This window comes from Leuciscus leuciscus (assembly GCF_965113295.1).
Source record: "Leuciscus leuciscus genome assembly, chromosome: 5".
In the NCBI taxonomy this organism is placed as follows: domain Eukaryota; kingdom Metazoa; phylum Chordata; class Actinopteri; order Cypriniformes; family Leuciscidae; genus Leuciscus; species Leuciscus leuciscus.
Window position 1 is genome coordinate 30925453 of NC_138729.1, and position 26715 is coordinate 30952167.

Sequence of the window (26715 nt, forward strand, 5' to 3'; positions counted from 1 at the left end):
CCCCTTCACATCGGTCACAATCATTTGAATTTATACTTAACCTTTGCAGTTTAAATAAACCACACATATTTCAACAGGGTATCTTGCTTTATTATTATTTATTATGAATTTCTTAAATAACCAAACTAAAACAACATAAGGGCAGATCCTTTGAGTGCTGCTGATGACAGCCGAAGCGTTGTGCGTATGGATTGTGCAAATCTGATACCCGGTATCCTAAAAGTTTGGACGGGGGTGGTGGAATTTTTTTCCTTCCCGAAACCTAAAACCCAAGGGGAGAAATGCCGGGCGTGGATCAAGCAGTGTGGGAGGCCCCATTATTATCCCATTAAATTATTCTCTAATCGGTTGCATATTATGTCGTGGATATATCCCTCAAATGCATACTGCAGTCCCTTTTGTCTTGCTCTGTCAGATATTTCACCTGTTCGCCAAAAATAACTAATTATTTCTTTGGGAATGTCTGACACCGGTGCATACTGCAATAGACATGCCAGGCGCGAAAGCTTGTCAGTCGTAGCAACAGTAACTAAGGAGGGCGGGGCTTAGCGAAGGGTCAATTGGAACGTCCTAAGCCCTTGATCACTTGGAATCAGCTATGGAGTTGACCTTCCTTTGCATCCTACACTGTAAAAACTAAAGGAGCCTCAAATATCCTGTCGGATACTCAAGGAACTTCAAAATGTAATTTAAGTGCCTCAAAGCTCTTTCTCCTATAGTAGGGTTACTGGAGGAGCATTGACATTCTTTGAGGTTCTTGCTGGAACTTATGGGATCCTTTAAGCACTTTGTATTTAGTTCAGAGGTTCTGGAGTCACCTTTTCATTACCATGAGACCTCGAAGTGCTTTGGGGGAAAATAGAGGAACTTGAATGCTATAAAAGGGTTATTGGAAGATCTTTTAACATTTAAGTTGTTCCTGGAAGATCTCTTATGTTAAAGCCAGCATCTGGAGGAACCCAATGGTTCAGTGAGGCCAGAATGAGAATATTATTATCCTATTATTATTATTATAGGCTACTTAAGTTTGATTCAGTATAGCCTACATACCCAGGTGAAAAAAGACGTACTATTAAAAATGTACTTGAGTGTGTTTTTAGTAGGCCTACAATACAAATATACTTTAATGCATTTTGAATACATTTAACAGTAGCCTACGTCTTTCACCTGGGTAGCTTACATTTATTTAGTATCTATAGGCCTATTTTGTTGATTAATTTAAACCTTAAACAACAACACTAAATTATAATAATATTAATAAGAAGAATTCATTAATTATTATTGAATAAATAATAGTAATAAAATATTAATTTTTACCTACTTCTTCATAAATTATTATTTGAAGAAGAAGAACTAGGAGGAGAAAAGTTTTATTCTGTCACGAAACTGCTGCTATTCCTCTGCTGTCGTCGCTTCAGTGATCCTCGCGCTGCTCGCGCGCAACAAAGCCCAGCTGATCGACGTCATCGGGTAACGGCTCCGTCCTCTCATCAAAGCTTCCGCCGTTCGATCGGCTCTCCGTTACAAGGTTTGTAAACTCGCCAAATAAATATAAATACAGAGTCAACTCACTATAATATTCAAAGTTTCAAACACACATATATATAAACTAAATTGATTATACATTACTACTTTTTTACAGTGTTTACCACTCGTTTATTGCACAGTATCTGGTATGAAGGTTTTAGCCGCGATGCTAACTACGTTGATCTAACGTAAGTTAATGAACAAATGGAAATTATTGACTTATTGTCTTAGATTGATTTAGTCATTCAATTCAACATATTCTGTAAAACTGTGTCTTCAAATTGCTGAGATAGCCTAACTAATGTAGCTGATTCCTGCTGTCGTCATTGGCGTTTGTTATAAATAACAAAAGCAGGTTAATATAGTTTGGTCTGTTTTTGTTTAGCCTAACTTTACTTACTACAGGTGCCCTCATTCTCTCAAATACCATTTTAAAGCCATTTACTGGTCAATAAATATTATGTTGTGAATAATCAGCTTTGTTCTTTTGTTTCCCCAGAACAACCAGTAGGCTACATTTCTAAAATAATCTGAACATTTCAGAGGCAACATTGAATTACAGTAAGTTACCTATACACCACATCCAGGTACTTTATTACTATGAACTTTCTCTGTGTGAAATTGTATTGTTTGACTGTGTACTTTTTTAATAAGTTATTCTCTGAAAATCTTCCCTCATGCTCTCAAATCTCATTCATGTTACTCAGAAAAATAATATCACAGGTTTGGAGCTAATAATGCTATGCATTTTTATAGGCTATACCTTAATCATATGCATTTGAATATAAGACATTTGAACCCTGAATTATAACTTAAAGTTTAGTCTTTTTCGACAAAAAAAAGGAAAAAGCTATTATATGACTTCAGAAGACTTACAACACAACCCATAACACATGAGTTGTGAACTCATTGACTATTTTTAGGATCTTTTCTGGGACATTTTTGGAGCTTAACCATTTTTACATAAATTGTTGCATTGAATTGAACTAGACAAGTGTACATAAGAATAGTTTGAATGAATTACAAAAAAAATGTATGCTTGTGTTTCATGCAGTGATATTGAATGGTGACGGGTTGCATTATGCCTGAGATCTACTTTCGGGTTCCACCGACAGAAAGTCAAACAGGTTTGGAACGTCACAAGGCTGAGGAAATTATTTAATAACCTTACTAACAGTAAATTTTGTACTTTGCAGGGATCTCGGTAAGCTGAAATACAAGTTTGATCAAGAATAAAAATCCTCCTGTAGACCTGAAAATCACTGAAGTGCCTGGACCATCCACCAGAAAAGAGGAAAAGCAAACAGAAAATGAAGCTGATGCACCTTTTCACTTTTCTAACTCGTTAAGTACCTCACGTGTCCCTTGTGAAGATTTTATAATTGATTGCATTTTATGTTGCAGCGAGTAAAGGTGCATCACATTTGTGAATTTCGTGAAATTACACAGGCAAAAAGACAAAATTGCTGATCGTGTGGATCCTTATTGAAATGACTGAATTCACCAGTGAACATTCACAGAACAACAGATCATTTTACTGCACCTTAAGGCTATGTTCACACTTAGCGTCTTTTTTCAAACTGCCAGCGTCTGTTCTACATTATAACCCTATGGAGTAAACCGTTTTTTCAAAAAAGTCCTGAGCGCTTTTTTAGACGCCACCGCCGGCGTCTTTTTCTGCAGCTCAGAGCGTCTTTTTAAGTTGAAAAAAGTTCAACTTTTCTGAAAAGAACGCCCTACGTCAAGCGCCTTTTTGACAGCTGACCAATGACAAGCGAGTAGCGAGACCTGTCGTTTCCATAACAACAAGAACAACTGTCTGTCGTGCACCCACAAACGTCTTTGTGAACCGACATTCTCCTCCCCGGTAACTTCAAAAGCCAACGCAAGAGCCAACTTTCTCTTTCTCGACATTTTTTGCATCACACAGCACTAGGCTACTGTTGCAGCTGTTGTTATAGCAATAAAAGACGCGCTCGGCTTCTATTTGTAACCGAACGCTGCCAGCGTTTTTTTTTTGCAAAAAAAACGCCGTTGTCAACTTTTTCTTGTCAAAAAAGACGCTAAGTGTGAACATAGCCTAACTCTGTTAAAATGGAAAATGTTTTCTGCTTGTTGTGACATAAGGAATACTGTTTCCGGGTCGAAGCCTCTACTTCTACTTTCTCTATCTTGTTTCTAGATATTGAGAATACTCAACAACCATTTATGGGAACTGTTGATTCAAGTCACACATTTAAGCTTTTCAAAAGGCATAGTGTACATTTCAGTCTCCAGTCTCACGGCATCCCAGACTTCAACATTTTATGATTCAAAATAGCTGAATAACTAACCATCTGAGATTTCAGAATATAGATAAAGGTTAGGATCCTAATTTTCAGGAATATTACAGCACAATGAGTGTATATTAGCACTGTTTGTTGTTTGTTTTTGGCATCTGATAGAGCTTTTGGTCTTGGAAACAGTGACGTCAGACTTAACAAGCGGACTGAAACACGTTTTAAAATTAAGTGAAGATGGACATTTTTAATTAGTCAAAATTGTAATTTTTTACATTGATTTATTACATGGAACATGTGTTTTCCATGCATTTTGATGAGATGTCTTTTCTTGTGTAGCCTATTGTATACACATGGTTGATTATTCATGTTACTTATGTATTATACTATTTTGTGTGTGTGTGTGTATTCATTGATATTAATCTATTACTAGCTTTTTTTTTCAAGTGCATGGAAGTGTATGTATTAAAATGGATCTAAAATATGTAATAAACAATTCTTATTTTGTATTTGGTTCAGTTTGTTTATTATAATAGAAGTTAATGGTGGTAACCATAGTAACAACATGAAATTAATTTAATACAAATAAAATAAAATTGAAATTTGGTTCCTGGAGGCACCCACAGTGGTTCCACACAGTGCCTTATATAAGAGTTCCTCAGGAAACCTGTGTGGTTCCTCAGAGAACCGCCCCTTTTTAAAGGGTGCCTAGAGGATCTACAGACGGTTCCGCCGGTGTGGCAAAGTGAAGAACCCCAAAAGGTTCCTCCAGGCACCTTTTATTTTTACAGTGTACAGGGGGAGGAGGAGCTAATAGAGGGAGCAAATTAGGAAGGACATGAAGTTTCAGAGAAAGACAGAGCAGGGTGAAAATGGACAGATTGTTTTCTCTTCTTGACAGATTGGTAGAGAAATAAACTTTTGGTTATGTGAATTAAAATTTGTAAATGAAACAATCGAATACATTACGTTTATATAAATGAAACAAAAAAATATTTCTGTGCATTGTTTATTTTTGTAATGCAAGTTAAAACTTTGTTTTTGTCATTTTAATTCATTTGAAAATGAAACAAAATAAATTGTTCTATACATTTCTACTTACAACTATTTACAAGATAAGTTACGTTTAAGATAAGAAAAACAAAATAAAAGTTTAAATTAACAGTATACATAAAACAGATTTTTCTGTAGACTTTTATTGAGCTGAGCAGGAGATGCGCTGCACAGTAGAGACGCTGGTAAAGCCTCTGCTGGTGGGACATCATCTGGGATCAGTGCATATTTCCACTGTCTACCAACAGGTTTGCAGGGCTGACTCAAGCGTGGGCTGCCAGTCACTGAGGTGTTCTCAGAAAGAGGGAAGAATAAAAGAAATTAACTTACATACTCAAAAATCAAACCATAACATATTGTAAATATTGTAACATGCAAAACTGTCCTATGAGCTGAACTCTACAGGACAGCTAAAAATATGCTGTCTACAGGACAGCTAAAAACACTAAAAATATGTCTTCTAGTTCAGCGAAAGGCAACTTATGTCGGCCCAGGACAGAAGTTGCCTTTCGCTGAACTAGAAGACATATTTTTTGTGTTTCTAATATATACGGTTTATATATTTGTTAAACAATATCTAATTTCAAAATTTAATATCCATGTGTAAAAAGTCAGTTTTTCAATATAGGTTTTCACAAAAAATTGCCTCTGAGATGAAGTGATGGAGTTGGATAACAATCTAAAGTACTTCATATTTATACTTAAATACAGAGTAAATGTATTTCATTACATTCCACCACTGGTTATTTGGAAAATGAAACTAACAAAATCTATTGTCACATTAACAAATAGTTGCTAGCTGTGTCCCATGAGGTGTTCAATGCAATGGGACAGTCTGGTTTGTGTCACCTAGCAACTGGTGACAGCTGTTGTGACGAGCAGCAGTAACATTTATACTGGATCTTATATAAAACTTTATATAAGTATATAACTGCCTAAAAACTAAACGGGGGTTGAAAATCTAAAAATGTTCACCATGGTAAATTTATGTAGATAACAAAATCTAAAGAGTATAAACTAGCCTAAATAAAATCGTCAACATTTAAAAAAGTCAACATTTGAACCTTTATTCATTTTTTTTGTCAAATATTTAATTTTTATCTGATTGCTCGATTCAATTGAAACCCAATACTTACATTTAAAATTGTAATCTGGCAATTTTGTCTCCGGTGCACAATGAATTATGGGGTAGACAAGGCTGCGAAGGATCCTTCTGATGTATCCTGCGTTCACGGGAAAAGAAGGACGCATTTGCAGGCCACATTTTGAAGGAGCCTTCGCAGGACCTTCGAATTGGGACAGCCTTCGTCCCACCACGATGACGCAGTCGGCTACTTTCCCCTTTAAAATATATATATTTATCTCAATGAGGTTTATGTCATAGAAAAAACAGGACAGGAAGCCTGATTGATAAGTCATCACACACACACACTTTATTCCTGATGGATTTCGGCATGGATACTCAGCCTGCAGAACTTTCTGAAACTATGCAGTTTGTTGCCAGGATACGTGAGCTCCTGGTGTGTTTGTATTCTGAGCAGGTGCTCAATAGCTGACAATATATGGGTGTAAGTGCATACGTGTGAGTGTGAAAACAAGACTGAGTTGAAGACGTTACCCCCTGTTGTTAAATCAAAAGCTCAATACGCCCTGATTGCTGAGAACACCACATTGTTTATTTAAAATCAAAAGCCTCAAACATTAGCATTCACAATGCTGTCCACTCCCGTTTCTTCTCTCATGTGTCTTTGATTGCATAAGTCCACCCATTATCATATCAACTATACATTGCTTATAACAGATTAAAACTCAAAATACTACAGCTACTAATATTGCACTCAAAAAAGAAACCTATACTCATCATGTTTCAGTTGCACTATGGAAAGCCTGTTGTCTAAGACCCGTATGCAGGGGTTGTTTGTTCAAATGCGCCAGCTATGAATAAGTTCTTACAATTATAACCCAAATCACTGCTTTTCCAAAGCAGCATGAACCAACTTACAGTTCCAGGAACCAAATAACAGGTGCACAAATTTCACAGAAATTACACAGTGTAAATTACACTTTCTCAGAAATTAAGAGACTATGGCTCTGTTCACACTGCAGGAGAAATACTTTTTCTTATATCTGATTAGACTAAGTCTTAAACTGCATGCGTGTCCAGATTTATTTTTATTAATTTTTTCAGACTACAGTCACTTTTGCTGGTTGTCACAGTATACAACACAAACAAACTTGTCGTTCCCCTGGGTACTAGAGCACATTTGCACTTGTCAAAAACTGTGCTTTAATCCTCTTGACAATCTAAAAGATGTAGAATGAAATTCGAATACATATAGTTCCAAAGATTTTCATTGTACTGCATGTTAGCTTGCTTATTTTGCTCAAGAGCATACAAGACTGCATGTATACTAACAAGAAAGTACTGAGTATGCAAGGTAACTATACACGCGAAACAGGATTGTAAAATAAAGTGCTACCCAATATACTGTCTATTACCAGGTGTTTCTGCTATTTATCAAAAGTCTACATACTTTTGTATGCAATACTTTACACTAACACATATAAAATAATAACTCTCTCCTTTTATTTAAGCATTTCTCCAAGTACATGAAATATGTCAATATAATCACTCAACAGCACTGAAGTGCTTCCAGCAGTCATCACACATTGTGTCATCAAACCTCAAGTGTTGTAAGCTCACGTCAGAATGAAGCAGCTTCATTTTGAGCTTGCTTTTTGAGAAATGGTCATGCCAACGTTTTGAGTGTCAAATCATTCACACTGCTCATGCACAGGCAGCTCAGTCAAGCATGTAGGATTCTCTTTAAACCATCGACCCTGACGCATTCACACAGTTTAGTAATGCTAGAGACGATGAAAGCATTTCATATTTTGATTGACACCGCAAGTTTACATTACACAACCGTGTGTATAACCAGAGACAGATCACACTCAAAGCTGCATGCTAATGATTAAGCACGCAGCGAGATGCATGGCAGGTGCTCACAAATAATACATAAAGTACACACATTACAAGTGTGGATTGCATTGTATTATATGGTGCTTTAAAACTAGTGTCAACTATGAGAACACATGCAAATCATTTTATTCATTCACATACATGAAACCTTTCATGCGTTCAGACTGCCAGCATAGCCGTAGTGCCTGTGGAAAAAAATACGGCCACATGGGGAAACGTGGCATAATCCTTATAAATAATGAGCAGAATCACCAATGAAATATTTTTCACCATCAGGCTGATTTTACAGATTAAACGTGGCATTTATGTGACTGCCTCATCGTTCAGGCAGCTTATTATTTCAACGTGCCTTCGCTGTGAGACATGACCTGGGCATAAAGCACCAACAAAATAAAGCATTGTGCAACCACTGAATCTCAACCCGCCATGACAGATGATTATATTACAGGATTTGTTGTGAAACAGCAGGGTTTCTATAATGTGCTGGTTAGAGGATTATGCACTGTGATTTATGCAATTTTGCATAATGTGTGGCTGTCTGATAAAAAGAAAAGTGATGGAAGGAAAAAATGCAGATAATGGGAGAGGTTGTGTATAGGGCTGAGCGAATATGATATAATAATTCTCTTATACTGCCCTAGTACTTCAGAAATCCCTCTATACATGTGAACTAACCGTGGGAAATTGTGCCCTTCATCATCACAGTATGCTGTGCCTTAGTATCTAATGTAAGGGATTCGTCAATATGCTGATTGAGGACTGTTGGGACACTCCATGCACAGGATGGTTCTGTCTGGACAGACAGAGTTGCACCTCAATGACATACTATTTATATACTTGTGTGTTCTGACATGTAACTGTCATGTTTGGTCTCACCTGACAGCTTATAAACTAAACTGAATCGTGGTGAACTTAATAGAAATATTAAAGTATAACATACAATCGAGGTACCATAGCTTAAATGTGCATCGAGGAGAATATGTTAATGCACTCTCCTTCTCTTGATCACGGCCCATTTGCCATCTCTTTTGGTTTTCTGTCATTTATTTTCTGTGTTTGTATTTCACTGCTTTGCTCAGGGTATAAGAAGGAAAGGTAACTGTATCTTGGAGAAAGGTACACCAATGGCAAAGCTACAGGTGGTCCCAGGTGGGCATGAGCCCACACAATTTGAATTGTGGCCCACCCAATCAAAAGTTGGTCATTTTCCAAATAGATGTATGAAATAATTTAATAAACATGAATAATTATAATAAATGTTTTATCACACTATAACTTTATTTAGTTACAAGAATGATTAAATGCAAGTTTCTATGGTCAATTGCAGGCTATATCCTAGTTTTGTGCCATGTTTTGTAGTCCTTTGTAGTTTTTCTTATTGATTAGTTCCTGATTGTTCCCAGGTCTGTCTTTTTTCTCATGTTCTTTGTCTGGTATTGTCCTTTGTTGGATGTTTCGTTAATGTTCTCAGTTCTGCTCCCTTGTTTTCTCGTGTTTATTTTGGTTTACTTTGGTTGTTATTGATTTTATTTTAATAAAGTTCTCCTGCACATGGATCCTGCCTTCACTCATCTCTGAGAGCACTCGGTGTTACAATAGTGATTTGAGCGTGTGGAGTTCAACCAGTTGATATCAGTTGATAATTTAAAAAAGCCTAAATTGCGCCAGAGAAACGAGGGTGCCGCCATCTTTAGAATATTGTCTTTGAACTTCCATTTTTGCGGTCGTTCTGTATATTCCTATGGCATTGCTGTCCAGGAGTAATTCGCTTTTGAAGTGGATTTACTTAATGTAAAGTTAACGAAAGTTATCATGAGGACTGTAATGTTTAAAGCAGATGACTTAACAAATGTCAGTCGACCGGGAAGATTTTAAAACGAGCCGTTCTTTCATAAATACGCAAGATCACTGTGAAAATACAGACCGGAAGTCAAAAGACAACGAGCGCAGCGCTGAAAAGGGGCGGGGCTACATAAGGTCTATAAGACACTGAACGTAAACAAGCTGTTAATAATGCGCATGCGTCACAAAAACGGAATTGTTAACGCGTTCATGTATAACACTATTTTTTACAGTCTATGGTAACTTATAACACAGCCACTTTTATACACACAAAACAAATATAAAATTACCTGGACTGGAATGGACTCGGAGGTTTTGCTAATATTATAACATAGAAGAGAACAATGAAGTACTTTTGGCAGATTTTGACACATTGGTAAAACAAAAATCTATTTCAGTGACTGCAGCACTGCGTCAGTTACTACACTAACCATCCTGTTAACGATCAGCCAAACAGTTTGATTTGTTACAATTCATTCATATATCGAACATTAAGCAAGCTTACCTGTACGCTTGTGCCAAGGGTCCAGAAGTGAGCTGTGTCCGGTGCAGTATGTTGGTGTTGATCTCCCGGTCAACCAAAAATCGATGGATTTTCAATCATATTTCCCGGTCAACTATATACAGTATAGATGCATTTTCAACAACAGCGTCGTTTCCCGGTCAACTATAAATCAACGACTTTTCAACACATTCAGCGATCGCCCAGTAAACCAAATAACAATGCTTAATCAATTATAACTATAGATCAATGTTGTTCCAATATTGTTGCCATCAACATTAATAACATCAGGTTTTCATCGATATGGTAATAGTGATTCAACATTTATTTTGCATTGAAATTTCAATATCAACCATAATGATGATTCAGATGGAAAAACAATGTTTATTCAATGTTGGCTTGCTGTCTGGGCAGTGATAGGCTGCTGCAGTTGCCACAGGGCAGCCAATGGGCACGCTAGTAAGCCTGCCCTAGGTCTGCGTGCTGCTGCACTGCGTTGACAAAATTATAAAAATTAAGGGTAATTTTTTGGTTTCAGATCTCGAGAAAAGATTTCTTTCCCGCAGCGTAAGCTACTTACGCAATACTCGTTCCCTCTTCTAGAGAGAACAGAGGTTACGTTAGGTAACCGATACGTTTTCTTTTGCAAAATGTTTATTACATATCTAGATAGAAAACCGGTGTTCACTTACGTTCTGTCCAAGGAAATGACGAAGCAATGAAAAAATATCACTTACGGCACGAACAGAACAGTACGGAGCCCGGGAAATCACCTGTGGGAGAAAAACAAAACAATCCGTGGCGACGGTTTTGCAATCCGTCCACTCAGTTTATAAACCGTACTCACGAATTCTCAAACTGTTCCCTCGGTTTAACAAATAGTGCCCACAGATTAATAAACCGTACCCACGAGTTTCTAATCCGCGCTCTCAGATTTATAAACCGTGCCTTCAGTTTTTGCAATCTATACCTACAAATTCATAAACCATGCCTACGCTTTCGCAATCTGTTCCCACGGGTTTGTAAACTGTAGTCAGCTATGTATAGGCTACATGTAAATGTGACAGGGTGATATTTTATCTACCCATTTACCCATCACACTAACTCTTAAAGATAATTTTCAATGTGTCATTTCTCCTATCCGCTAAGATTAACTTTTTTTCTTTTGTCCACTGATAACATTTGGCAACAGCTTAAATTGTGAAATTCAATTCTCGCTTTTGTAATAAGATGTGCTCCACATTTTCCACTGTGTTTCCCTGTTGTTTTGCACTGTCAGACAAGCTTGACAGACTTTTATGTAGGGCAGTTTCTGGACATGGAAGAGCCAAGAGCAGTGTCTTCAGCATGCCACGGCCATGATAGAGACCCACTTGGGAGGCTTAGCTTGCCTCCAGCTTTGATTCTTGTCAGGGGTAAAAGGTATTGAACAGGAGAGAGAAAACAGAGAAAGTAAGAGCTTGAGGGAGGAAAAAACAAGAAGGACTCAAAGAAAGAGAGAGAGAGAGCAGAAATAACAGAATGACCGTTTGCTCTTTGGTCAATGAGGCAACCTGCTACCCAGGCACTGAAATTTCACAGAAGTCAGGTAACATGATGTCCGTGAGAAGAGCTAAAACTTCAACAGCTCAAACAATGAGGATTAATCTGATGGTGTGAAGAAACAACTGCTGAACACCCTGTGTGAGGAAGGAAGATGACACTTCCTGTTGTCTAACTGAATCCAGAGGATCATTTTGTCATTTACAGTATGTTCTGTGTAGATTATTTGCATTGGAGTGTGCCCCCACTCTATATTGTATATCATGGCAATTGATTTTGAAAATGGGTATCTGTGGCCTACTTCTGATGTCCTTTTATAATTTATGGCTGTTATAATAGAAAAACTTAAAGTAAAAAAAAAGAAAAAAAGCCAAGATCTATATTTTTATATATATAATAAATAAATTTGATTATATATATTCCCTCCCATCTCTCACTTCCTGTCTAGCAACTGTCCTATCCTAATAAAAGGCGAAAACGGCAAAAATATATATATTTTTTAAAATAAAAATATAAAATATATGTAAATACAATTATGGTATATTGCTTGTATGTTTCGAAGACACTCGTAATGATTTTGTAATGTACTTGTAACACAAATAAAGTACACTTTAATATCACTAATCAAGCATGTAATTAGTCCCTAAACAGGCATATACTTAAAGTATACTAAGTATATTTGTGACCCTGGATAACAAAACCAGTCTTAAGTAGCACGGGTATATTTGTGGCAATAGCCAACAAAACATTGTATGGGTAAAAATTATCGATTTTTCTTTTATGCCAAAAATCATCAGGATATTAAGTAAAGATCATGATCCATGAAGATATTTAGTCAATTTCACACCTTAAATATATTTAAAAATTATTTTTGTGAGTGGATGCAGCACAATCGCCTATAGAAATGGACAACTTTAAAGGCGATTTTCTCAATATTTCGATTTTTCTGCACCCTCAGTTTCCAGATTTTCAAATAGTTGTATCTTGGCCAAATATTGTCATATCCTAACAAACCTAATATCAATGGAAAGATTATGTATTTAGCTTTCAGATGATGTATAAATCTCAATTTAAAAAAAATACACATAAGACTGATTTTGTGGTCCAGGGTCACATTTGAAGTTGGTTCAATTTAGTACACAAAAGTACACTAAATACACTTAAAGTTATGCTTTACTACAATGTAATTACAACTAAAATATACTTAGTACAAAATTAGTCATTAACACACTTGAAGTATACTGATAATTAGTCTGGCTGCAAACGTAGGTTTTTTTTTTTTTTTTTTTTTACCAGGGAAGGGAACACTTTCCTCTGTCTGACAGCTGGATGATGCCTGCTGTCATTTAAATGTGTCATCATCGTTTTGATGAATTCAAGAGCATTTTAATTTTCCTTGGTGAGTGGATGTTGTTTTAAGTAGAACACATTTTCTTGCTGGAAAATGAGAGGAGGAGATCTGGTTCAGAAAACAAAAGGTTTAAGGGGATTTTATGTAAGTTAGATTTATGTAGCTGTATTTTTCAAGAACTCCTCATTTTCTGCACCTGTTAGCATTTTCTGAATAACAGGTTCATTTGTACATTCTGAAAATGCATGTATATTAATCCGGCATTTGGGAGTGAAGTTTGTTTCCACAGAATGGCTCCGACATATTAATTGTGTGGGCTGTTATTTTCCCCACTTCTTCTGCGAGCTTCTGTCTTTTTGATTTCACCTCATTTCAGCCCACAGGATCCTTTGCACTACTTCTGTCTCATTCACTCCCTCCCTTTTGTTCTCCTCTCAGTCTCTGTCTCCTGGTTGGAGAATAAGCTTTTAAGTTCTTTTGTTGTTGGTGTGTTTGTAGAGGGAGCTGTGCGGAAACTTGGACAAGACCAGAACAAACAGCAATTGCTTCATCTCCCCTGTCTGAACTTCACCCCCACTGTACTCTGTAACCACACACACACACACACACACGCACGCAAGGACACAAAACAGTCTATGTATCTCACAATGCCTCCCACAATCAATCAGCCATTACACAATTACACAAACTAACCTCATCAAGATGACAGTGATCAACCGCTCAACACAGACCTGTGAAAATCCAATTATCAATCACTATCAATCACTCTCCCAGAGGGGCCTCATCTCCTCTTGTTATCATCTTTGTGGTGTATTTTGTTCACTTGCAACACTGGCAATATTGTTATAATCCTTCCAGTCGCTTCATGCATGTTATGTAGCATAAATGATCTCTGCTGTGTCTTTTGAAATCCTGTAATAAGCATGGACAGTCGTTTTCATTAAATCGTAAATTAAAATCCCATTTCCCCTGCAGGTTTCATTGAATAAGTTGGATGGTGGCCTATCTGGGATAAACGGCTTTCAATCAATTTCCGACAGCCTTTTATTGTTTGCTGATGAATTCCCTGCTAAATGACATATAAGGACTATAACAACTAAACAAAGCCTGTAACTATAATGTCAGAAATAAACATGTTGCATGTTTTTATCCAATAAGCAAATGAGATTTTAAACTGTGAAATTGTGTTCTCTCAATTTAATAATGAGATCTAAATCTCTTTCAAGAACCAATAGCCTTGCAAAGTATTGCAAAAACATGACAAATGAACAGTGACTGCATTATAATTGCTCTTCCTCAAAATATAAGTTTGAAAAGACTAACTTAAATTAAAACATTATTCTAACTAACAATGCTTATATGAGAAGTTCTGTTTTTCTGTTTCTATTTGATTTTCTTTTTGCTTCATTGTCTTGCTCGAGGTAATGTTCAGCGCTTCTTTGGTTAATTTGTACTTTGTTTGATGCTTAAAGCCACAATATGTAACTTTTTTTGCTTTAAAAATAGCAAAAATCACTATATCTATGTTATATATTTTTTTTTAGTTGTGTACTTACATTATCCCCACTGTTAGACTTTTCAAGGGTTTTTTACAGTAACTTACTGGCAACACTGTTGCCAGTAAGTTACTGTAATTAAGAGTTACAGTACCAAACCGTATTTCAGTTTTGTGTAATACAGTGCATTACTGTAAAAACGAAGCTAATCAGTACAGTGCATTACTGTAAAAACTAAGCTAATCAGTACACTACTGTAATTATTTTTATTTGTACTAAATATAAATTAGATTTGATAATTTTGATATATGATTAATTTTATCCTACATAAGTACTACTTTCATACAAACCAATTAGACAAAGTTATCACAAAATACCATTTTTTTATTTAAAACATTTCATATATATCACAAAATAAACATGCCAATGCTGGAAATGATGTGTGAAATTTTTACACATTAATGGGTAAGTTTAGAGACAACATTTTTTGTGTTAATTTTAACTCATTCATTGTGTTAATGATTTTAACAAAGTAAATATGTCAGAGAGGTTAGCACAAAGATGTGTAAACGTGTTAAATTAACACATTATGTGCTGTCCTTCACTGCAAACATTTTTGAAAACATACATAAAATCATAAACAAAACATTAGCATTTGACTAAATGAATGTAGAGTCATTGGTTGTTTAGCTTATACAAGTATTATAATGAAATATCAACCATTACATTCATAAAACTGCAGAATATAAATACATTTTTAAGCATTCAAAAAGGAAATGTCCAAAACAGGACAAAACACAGTTCTTTTCACTATACAAGACACATAACCCCACCTTAAAAATAATTTCACTTATTTCCAAAAATGTGTTGGATTCATGTACACTGGTGGCCAAAGTATTTAAGTGGCGTAATGTTTTTGAAAGAAGTCTCTTTGATGCTCAAGAAACATTTATTATTATTATCAATGTCTGACTGTCTACTCCATCTTTTCTACAGCATAGGAGTAAAAGTCATCATCAAAATAATCTTTAAAAAGCCAACACAATGTTTTTGTCCACCTTTGTGAATAAATGAACTTCTCCAAAGATTGGTTCCTGTTCAGAACTTGATTGACAACATCAGAGTGTTCCCTGGTCTGCATGCGTGTCCACAAACACTAATGTACTCAGTCCTTCAGAGGAGATCCCGGTTCCAAAACTATATGAGAGAGAGAGAGAGAGAGAGAGAGAGAGAGAGAGAGAGAGAGAGAGAGAGAATATTAGTGTCACATTATTTTTAACCTCCTTTTTTGTTAATTTTTATTATTATTTTCACAAAAACTTAAGAATATATATTTGTAAACAGCTTTTGTCAATAAATAGCATACAAAAGAACTAAATTAAATTATGCCAGATTAAATTGTAATACTTACAAATCCTAAATTCTGTCCAAAAATGCTGAGATGCATAGAAAGAAGTTGAACGACTGAAATAGATGATTTTAGCCCATTTCAGCTTGTCTGCAGTGAAGGAGTACCTGTTTGAGACAAATACACAGTAAGATACATGCAAGAAATCACTGTGTGATGATCGTTCTCCTTCCTACAGTAGTTAACCCACCTGTGCGCTGATATTAGGACCTTCCTAGTCAGGTGGAACTGCAATGGTAGAGTCGCTGGCTAATAAAATATAAAAATAATGCAAAAATATAAACTTAAGTTGTTTAGAATGCTAGATTTGGTCTTAGTGAGAGTTTTACTGCAGTGCTTACCTGGATACATTTAATCTGGTGAGACTGAACAAAGACAATGGTCCATCTTCTGATTGGTTCATTTGCTGTGTAATAAAGTTAGACATAATGCAAAGGTCACTTATTTGATATAAAGTTAGCCAATTTTATAGAGATTTTATAAGATGTTGTTAGCTACCTAGTCTGCACCAGTGGCTCAAAAGCAATTTTCACATAGTGTATGCTAATCATTTCAGCAAACTTCTCAAAATATATCACAAATGGGCTGGCCTACCTCTGGAATCTTGCTAAGTCACTGGCGCGAATTGGCGCTTTGTTGCAGTTGCCTTTAAACACAAAAATGGAAGTAAATATTAAATTCCATAAAAAAAAAAAAACTATAATATGGTATAGTTTGCAAACTAATGCTAAAACTATAAAGGTTCTCATCAGTAGGCCAACATTAAGATATAAACAGAATTTCACATTAGTTTATTCACATTTATTGTTAATGTAAACGCGTTGCTCGTTGGCATATTTTAACTCGACAATTCAATAATCTAACAAAGTGTGTCAAATGAAACGTTAGCTCAGTTTACCATGGTAAAGTTCGTTACCGCCATGTTGACGACGAGTAACGTTAGGCTAACGTTAACGTTATAACATACGTTAAACTGGGCACAATCCTGTCAACATACACAGAATGTTTTTTTTGGTTTTTTTTTTTTTACCTTGCTTGCTGATCTCTCTCTCTCGGTGAAGTGAATTCCGTCTCTTCCCCGGGCCAGACACGAACGTCGCGATCCAACAAAAGACAGACCCCATTACCTACACTGGATGTCTGTCTGACGCGACACGACAAATCCCAGACAGTGTAGTGATGCGCCGCGGCCGTTATATTTCAGACGTAGTCCGATACGAGTCCAAGCGCTCGCACTAGTTCTTACAAGGGATAAACAGGTTTGCATTTAAAGGTCCGGTCGCTTCAATGTGTCCAATATAGACAGCCTCTGGCTATTATAGCGTTGTAGACACGTGGTGTAAGGCAAAAATTAGGAAATAAAAAGCACGGTGGAATGGTGCCAGCCAGAGAGGCAGTTACGTCAAATACAGTAGTATACAGCAAATTTAAAAAATACAGTAAGTCTCTGTATGTGGTGTTAGACGTCACAGAAAATTCCCATGATGCAATTGGAATCACAGTTATTTACTGTAAAGAGAAATAGCAGTATAATACTGGGGGATTTAAAGTAAATAACTGTAGAAATTACAGAAAAGTCTAACAGTGCCGACTGTTTCCAACAACTTTCAAACCAGGAGAAATTTGTAATTTAATTCGAGAAACGTCCCGTTTCTTTATTTCCGTTTTGTCGCCGTCAATGGCGTCATATCCGCGTTGTCCCTGGTTTCCGCTCGTACTGCCATGGCAACCAGAGCTATGAACCAGAGCCCTCTGATAGTAACCAAAGCGACTGACGGTAGTTCGCAATGTCTATTTGCACGCTGTTGTTGTTTCGTTCAAACATTATGGACCATGGCAAGCAGACTTTGGATACAAAAGGAGAACTAAAACGAGAATCAATATCAGCGCTGTGTTTTCGAGATGCCTAGAGCTCCCATAGACAGTATATAAACGAGAGCTCCACGTCCGAGACTTCGACCGCTTCTACATGTACTTTATTAAACAGGTGAGCACATTTACATAAAACGAATCAATGTTATATAGCTCAACATGATGAAATGTTAGAATATGATCTGTATGTTATTCTAATGTTGATCTAGCTTACTGCTAGTCTCATACAGACAAACTAACACATACATTTCAACACATTCAAATGCAGTTAAGTGTGCTAGATGCTAGTGTAATGTTAGACCAAGTGAAACAACGCTGAGTTACCTCACAAGTTTAATTTGTCTAATAAACTGACCTGTGACTGTGAGTAGTAATTCTGCACTCGCGTGTAACGTTAGTTCAGTAGAATGAAATGTCCATATCGTGTCGCGTGTGGAGCTGATAGCTGTCTCTTAGCAATCCCGAACTGCTTCATATCACAGTCATGATAAAAGCATCTATGTATTCAGTCATCCATAAACATTATTAGATCCATAGATTAGATCGGTCGGCTTGACGTTGACGACAAGATCCATAATTCTTAGCAAATGTTGCGTCATCAAAATATGCCTTTGTTATTGTAAATAGGTTAGCGACCCCTAGTGGCGAAAAATTCCATACTGTACGTTTAAAGGATTTCTTCTCAAACTGTACAGCTACACCTGTTTTACTAGATTTATTAGATTTTTAAATTACTCTTATGCTGAAAGTGTGCTTGTCATTTAGACCCTGCATTAAATTGCATGCAGAGTGATATTGACTAAAATGAATGCATATTAAATTTAAAGGATATGTTCATAAACAGACAAACTATGAAACATTTACATTACATTGAGTGAAAAAATAAAGTCTGAAGTTACAGCACTGGCAAATGTATTTGTCATAATGTTATATGGAACAAGAATCATAAAACCTGTATAAGGAAATGTTTGCTTGTGTGTTTTTTTTTTTTTTTTTTTTTTTACTGCTGCAACTTAACCTTGTAGGGTTTACTACACTGACAATAGATAAAAATTAAAAAAAATTGATCACTTTTATCTTAACTTCACCAATTTTGTTATTTTATTGTTACAATGTTGGTAGTATATGTAAATTAACAATGTTTAATCATTCTCCATGTTACTTAGACAGAGAAATTCCCATTTATTTGTCACCAAATCAGATTAAACGAGGTTGAAAACAGGTTTATTAACAAAATGGAACTGACAGAACGGCAGTGTCTTTCAGTTTTTTCGTCTCTTTGGCCTAAAACACTGTGTTCGTTCTCATCCAGTTTGAAATGTTGACTACAAACACAACGGTTTTTCAGATTTTCTGTCACGGTGTTCTCTCCATATTTACAATTCTTTACAGTCGTTAGCCACTGCCTACAATGTGTTGGATCTTTCACTGGAAACCAAAAATAACTCACTCCTACTTAACGTTTACTCTTTGAATTCTTGCACATGTGAGTAAAGGCCCTTTCACACCGGATGCGTAACGAAAAAGCGAAACGAAAAAGCGAATAATTCGTGTGCGAATAGTTCGCATCAAAAACATTCACATCAGCCGCGACGCGACGCGTCTGTGACGTTCAGAGAGCTTCAACATTCCAAAACTTTCGCGCGAATCGCGCCGACAGCTGAGAAAACATGGACACTTCATCATCATCATCATCATCATCCAGTCATAGTAGCATCCAGTGAAGATGAGCTTTTCATTTTATTTAAAAGACAGAAAAGAAGGTTTTGGGTGCACCCAATCTTACAAAACAGAGAGTCTGAAGGGGATGCTAATGTGCACAGTTTTTTTGCGTCTTCAACTAAACACAGTGCGTTTTGTAATGTCACTACACTAAAAACTGTAGATATCACACAAAGAATGTATACTAAAAGAAGCCCTAAATAGTCTCACTACATTTTGTTACGTGTTCAAAGTAAACACGGTCTCTGTATCCATCTTTGACGATAATAGTGTTAGCTTTCTATCCCAAATGTAGTTTGGCCTGCTAGCCTACACAGCACAGGACTATACAACGACTAAAACTATTACACAAATACTCACAGTCATGATAACCGGTTGGCAATGCTACGCCACACATTGTCTTTCAAATCGTTGTCCTTGTATAGTAGTATATGATTGGCTGAAGCCTATTCTGTCGCCGCAAAAGTAAAAAAAAAAATCGACATTGAAGCGAAAAAAATAAAAGTCGTTTTTTCGCCACAGCGCATTCGCGTTCGGTGTGGAAGCACTCATTACACAAACAGCTGATCAAAAAATAAACCCATCGCGCGAATTATTCGTGCGTCAAAATCGCGTCCAGTGTGAAAGGGCCTTAAAACAAGTCGACACCATGACTAAAAGTTTGCAAAGTATTTCCTACCAAAGCAAGGTGGTATTTGGCTCTGGTCAAACAAAGCAGACTGGTGGGCAAAATGATGTAAATGCATAATTATGTTGAATGCTGATAGAAGTATTCATCCCTTCACCCCCCCCCCCCCCCCCCCCTCCTCCCCTCCTCCCTCCTCCCTCCTCCTCCTCCTCCTTCCCCTTCCCATGTTCACTCACGTCACATGTGCACTGGGGATGTTTGTATTGAAATGTTGGATAAGTCTTGTGCTGAGCATTCATTAGTACGATTAAATTACGAGACAGGGCGGCAATGAACTCTTCCCAACCATTTCACATCTCTGCTGCTCTGATAGGTGCTCTATCAAAGATGTCTTATTTTCTTTGATAAATGATTTGAAAATCCTATTTGGACCTCAAAATATTGTATGTTATTAGGAAAATAGGCTGAATAAAAAATGACTCCCTGTCATCTCTTCTGCATATAGTGTATGCTAATGTTAACGTGAGGTTGTTTGAAGGTGGTTGAAGGCCGGGCACAGCTCTCACTCTCTGCCTGCTGTAGTTGATCAGGTTGTTGATTTTACTGCTCTTGCCAGTTTATCAATAGACCCACTATGTGTGCGTTTCACCATTTCTCTTTTATTTCCCATTAGGCAGTAAACTAGCCATGGTAATGAATCAATAGGAATATTGACCTTTTTCATTTCCACCACGTCACATGGCACATAGGACTCTTTAAATACGGAGGAAATACCAATATTCCTGTAGTCGCATTACACAAATTACATACAGTGATGCTTAGAGGAATGCTGATACTTCCTTCCCTCACACACATGAAGGTGGATGGATGGATGGATGGATGGATGGATGGATGGATGGATGGATGGATGGATACGTGGGTGGGAATTCAGCGAAATGAAAGTGATGGATATTTTTTTTCGAACAAAATGTAAAAAAACGAAACAACAACAACAAAAAAAACACTAGTGCTTACGATGGATAGCCTATCACGAAGGGCAGAGAAAGCATTTGATCTAAATTCAATTGTTCGCAGAAAACAAACTGAACATGTCAATACTTTTAGTGACTTTAGAATGATTCAACTATTATTTCAGTGAGACCGTATAAGTACTATACTCTACAGGCTCATATGTTCTACAGCACAAGAAACATGTAAAAACACCAGGAGAAAGATGCCCAGGGTCCCTGATCACCTCCGTGAACAAGCTGTAGACCTGCTGCAGGATACATGAGGACTGCAGATGTGAACAGAGCAATAAACTGCAATGTTCGTAATGTAAGACACATTAGACAGTGCTAAAAGGGGACAGGAAGGACCTTGCAGTGCCAAACCACGTATAACCCAGCCTGGTCTCATTGTTAATACGTAGTATTAATACGTAATTTTCAAAGATAGAAAACATACGTTTTGTACGTTTGGATAGATGCTGAAACGTATGATATGGACGTATCTGCAACAATTAAACGTAACATTATTACGTTTTTACAGCTACAAAACGTTAAATTGTACGAATCTTTCATATCATTAAGATCTGTATAATTTACCTTTTACCGTTTTATAGATAAATGGAAGATCCCTTAACCCTACTCCCAAACCTAAACATAACGTTACCCATTTTATACTGAATATAAAAAGAATAAAACGTACAGAGATGTGTAGGGAAATGGCAATTTTATTAACAATATAGCATTACAATATTTTTTTTAGCAGCTAATTCTACTCCTACTCCTAAACCTACCCATAACAATTTCTTAAAACTGCATAGGCTACAATTATGAAGAAAAACAACAAAACAAATAATTTATTTATTGCGAAAAATGCCAAAACCGGTACCAAAAGTTGTTCACATGACGATGTGTTGCAATCACAGTCCTCTCTTTCAGTATAATAGTTCTGAATGAGGTACAGAGCAGAATTTAAGTTATTAATCCATGAAAATGTTAATCCGGCTTCACTCTGTGTGAAGGCGCGCGCGCTTCTCCATTTCAAAGGCCGTTTCTCAATATGCGTTCTTGTCTGTACTTGTGTTCTTGTGAACTTGTGAAACGTCATCATTCGCTGCCCAAGTACTGTCCCAATACACAAGTTTGCATTTTGGCAAGAACGGTTAAAAATCCCGTAAGTGTTCTTGACACGCCCATTTTACAGAGGATGCTGCGGTTGGTAACTTGTGTGAACTTGACGACAGAAATATCCCAGCATTCATTTCGGCATTCGAGGAAGGAGTTATGTTTGGGTTATTTAAACCGTTTAAACCGTTATTTAAATCGCGTTATGTTTCGGTACTGCAGACGGCGTCTGTGCGCGGGTATTATTGCGCAATACCAGCAAGAACACATCGTCTCAAACTGTCAGCAGCGTTCTGTGTGCTCGTCACCTTGTGAGTTCATTCTTCCAAGAACAACTAGCAAGAGCGTTCTCCCCAAGAACACAAGTCCGTTCTTTGCATATTCTTGGTTTTGAGAAACAGCCAAAATGTAGTAGTTTTAGTTTACCGACTGAAATACGGCATGTCGCAATCTGTGGCGAGAGCCAATGAGCGTTTGATATCGCTGCCTTAAAACATGTCGTAACGCTTCTTGAGGGCGCAATTTTTGAATTTGAATTCATCACGAGCGCGGGATTTGACAGTTACGGACTGCGCTGCTGTGATAGCCTGTGTGAAATGGAGATGAAGATCACTCACTGGATAAAGGGCTGAATTTGGATCTCTTTCTTGCAAACGTATGGATTCTAAAGATTTGGATTATATCAAGCTAATGTAGCCTGTGGATTTGGGGTGCTCTCTTTTCCCTCTCTTCTCCCTCTTTCTCCGCCTCTCGCTCACTTTCACTCTTTCCCGTATTGCTACGTCACCTAATGTGGGTGGGAGAGGTCGGCAATTAAGCGAAGGCAGGTGTATAGGCACCTGGGGTCCTCATGCCGGTAGCCATTCATTGTAGCTAGCTACTGACGCGTTGGAGTGCAGCAGTGTTCCTGGGTGCTGTTTGTTGTGCAAGGTATGTCCAAACTATCTGTTGTTGTATGACTATAATGGTTATTTGGGTTCAGTGTACTAAGGGAGGTTTTAATGTTTTCTTGATGGGCTAAGGTGTTACCGAGCGATTGCCAACGGCGCTACTGTTTTGTGTGTCTGCATGCGTTTCCAAAATACGTTGGGAATGCCTAGAGTGACAAGCGTAGAGAAGGTACCCTTTTATTCTATCTGTTGTAGCGTATCTTTGTTGGTTTATTACGTTAATTGTAATGAGGCTCCGTTGTTATGTTCGCCAGCGTCCAGTGACCCTGGTGAATGCGTGAAGTACGGAACACTGTCTACTCACCCAATCGCTAGCTTGCAAAAAGGTATGTTATGGCTTTAATTATAATGTGTTTAGTAAAAAAGCAAAACGTGTAGGCCTAATAGTTATGTGCTTCATGGTCTTTGCTGAAAGAAGTAATGGTAGAGGGTTTTTCTTGCAGTAAATCTACCGGCTTACGTCTGGTTAGGATCTAACAGTATTTAATTTATGGGTCTTGTGTTTGCCGTGTGTGCGCGTGCATTTAGTAGCTATATGTAAATAGACTGACTGATTATGACTCTTAGGCGCACAGAGCACTCAACTGGGTCTCTTGTTTCTTTTTTGTTTGTTTGTTTGTTTGCTTGTTTTTATAGAGGCTACAGCAATCAGATTGTCGGCTGCTGTTCTCTTGAATGTGTTTGAATGTGTATGTATGTGCAGGTGCTGCTTCTTAGACACTTTTCCGTTTGGTTTATTGATTTATTGTATTTTTTTTTCTTTTTTTTTTTTACCACTAGCCGGCGGGCTGTAAGAGATGTGTGTTAGTGAACTGATGGTGGCCACCGGCTAGCGGTTTCTTCTCTTTGTTTGTTTTTAACTTAATTTAACTATGAGTTGTTTCTGGATATTGATCTAGGTGTTAGATGCATAATTCTGCCATCTGCTGGTTAGATGTTTTTTTGTAGCTAATATAGTTTTAGCCACAAAGTGTAATTACCATATACTTCCAGCAGAGGCCCCATAGAGATCCATTCATTTTTCTGGATGTGACTTAATGCTCTTAAAATAGCTTTTTTTATGAATTACATATTTAAACATTTTAAAATACATTAAATCAGTATTTTGTCAAAGTTTAGAAAAAAATGTTGTTGTTGTTTGAGGTCTTTTGAAGTGTCTTGTTATTGCAATAATGCTATATAAATTTGCAATAATATCTTTATTGTTTGTTTGTGTTTGTCTCTCTGTGTGTATTTGATCTGTGTGTAGTCATGTTCTTTCCACGTTGCATTTGTGCTCTCATACCATACCTTCATTTATGTGTGAAATTTTTTAGATTTATGTAGAAATTATTGATTTTATTTCACAATTTCAGTAAAAATGCTCTCTATTGCAGTCACACCCTTTCTCTGTCTATTTGTGTATTTGTGTCTGTGTGTGTGTGGGCGCATATGTGTCTGTGATAATGTTCATTCCACATTTCATTAGTGCTCTAGTACCAGGCCTTCATTTATGTGTGAGAATTTTCAGATTTATGCTGGAATTATTGATTTTATGTCAATTTCTAAAAAAATGCTTTCTTTTGGAGTCAGACCTGTGTGTGTGTTTGTGTGCGCGAACATGTGTGTGTGCAAGTGGTCATGTTTGTTCCACATTTCATTTGTGCTCTAGTACCAGGACTTCATTGTGGTATTGAAATTTTCTGATTTATTCTGGATTTATAGATTTTTTTTGACAAATGAAAAATAAAAAAACATTTTTTCTTTGATTTTCCCATTCATTTCAATGTGGGGTCATATTGACCCCAAGGGACAGAAGTGTGACTTTTTTTTTTTACATACCTTTAGAACGACCGAATCAAGCCCAGTTTTTTTCTGTGTGTATAGATAGGTAATGTAGAAAAAGTGACAATTTTATTCCACTGAGATGAAGGGAACCATTTTTTTTTATTAAAGAAAAGGCGTCATATGTGACCTGATCCAGCAAAATGAGTCACAGTGACCCAAACTTCAAAATTGAGATTTTGGTATTAATGGAAAGAGGAGACCATAAGCTTTCAACTGATATCCTAGTCAAAGTCATACCTTGAATGGTTGTAAAGATATACACATTTGAATTATGGTCGTCTGCCCTCTTTTTCCAATTGAAAACCTGAGAAAATCGCGTTTGAAATTTTTTTGCCCGTTTTTTGTTGATCTCTTTCAAAATCCATTGCATTTAAAGGGATGAACTATTTATTGTACAGCTTAATTTGACCAAAGACATTAATAGATGCTATTATGCCAGGCTGAAGCTCAAATTATTTAAAAAAATTATTTAAATGGCACTTTTACAAACATTTACTAAAATCAGAAAGATTGAACAGAGGTGCTACAGTTTTGCTTGAGAGAGGTGTGTGTGTGTGTGTGTGTGTGTGTGTGTGTGTGTGTGTGTGAGAGAGAGAGAGAGAGAGAGAGAGAGAGAGAGAGAGAGAGAGAGAGAGAGAGAGAGAGAGAGAGAGAGAGAGAACAAATAATGTTAGCCTATGCAATCATATCTTTGTGTAGGCTAGAATCTAGATGACAATAACAGTGTAACATATTCATAACGGAGATACCAACAGTTAAATATTGGGTTTAAATAAATCAAACACATTGTAATGGATTCTCCTTGCAGATAAATACACTCACAGAATAATTGCACTCATTCACATCCATACACGATAAATACCACAGGGCTGTCGCTGTCATCAGAGGATGACACGTCTCCAGATCCAAAACAATCACTGACTAGCCTTAGCCACTCTTGATGACCAGCAGCAGAGCTTAGGTTAGAAGCCTCCAGTGAGTTCAACGTTTTTGGCGACTTTTTGGCGACTTTGCTCTCTTTTGACAGCGACATTTCTCAAATTAATAATATTTAATCTTTCTGAGGAGATCTGCTAGCTTGTTTACACAGAGCGCTGCGAGTCTGACAGGAGGATGGCTGGACCAATCGCGTGCCGGTTAGTCGAAACGGGGCTTCCCATTGACAAATGATCAGCGTTTGTGTACATTTCTAAGCTTTATGATTGGTTCTATACAACGTGTAACACCATATTTGGAAAGCAGAGACGTTTGAGGGGATTCCCGGGAAATGCTCAGAGGTGACGAGAGGAGTTGAGAAAAGCAATATTCATTTCCAGCGAATTTAGTAAAGCTTTGTAAACTTTAATAGTCATTTAAATACCTTTTCTCAATTATCTGGACTACGAAACTTTAGGAGATTATTTTTGAATGTCTGTTCTTTGAAATTTAGCAATAATAATAATAAATAAAAAAATCTATTATTTCATTGTTTTTCCACATAAACGGCCCATATCTTAAAATGGAACGTTGCGACTTCCGACTCATTTCGCCAGATCGGGTCACATATAGACCCCAAAGCCCAATTGAGGGTTAAAGCAGCTGGTGCCACACCACATACTGAAATTGACACATTTGATCAGGGA

At 37.0% G+C, this 26715-nt stretch overlaps 3 long non-coding RNA genes across 3 annotated transcripts; 2 read left to right on the top strand and 1 right to left on the bottom strand.

The window, feature by feature from the left end:
* Positions 1 to 1615: 1615 nt before the first annotated feature.
* Positions 1616 to 4313, top strand: LOC309498535. The gene is made up of 3 exons (XR_014205979.1): positions 1616 to 2088; positions 2582 to 2654; positions 2724 to 4313. It is a non-coding gene; the product is annotated as an uncharacterized lncRNA (long non-coding RNA).
* Positions 4314 to 14991: 10678 nt separating this feature from the next.
* On the bottom strand, positions 14992 to 17271 carry LOC309498357. Its single transcript, XR_014205922.1, has 7 exons — positions 17014 to 17271; positions 16578 to 16629; positions 16325 to 16389; positions 16174 to 16232; positions 15987 to 16090; positions 15619 to 15772; positions 14992 to 15547 (listed from the first exon to the last, which is right to left on the bottom strand). It is a non-coding gene; the product is annotated as an uncharacterized lncRNA (long non-coding RNA).
* A 5581-nt stretch (positions 17272 to 22852) lies between these two features.
* On the top strand, positions 22853 to 24029 carry LOC309499870. The gene is made up of 3 exons (XR_014206379.1): positions 22853 to 23435; positions 23521 to 23592; positions 23903 to 24029. It is a non-coding gene; the product is annotated as an uncharacterized lncRNA (long non-coding RNA).
* The last annotated feature ends 2686 nt before the right edge of the window (positions 24030 to 26715 follow it).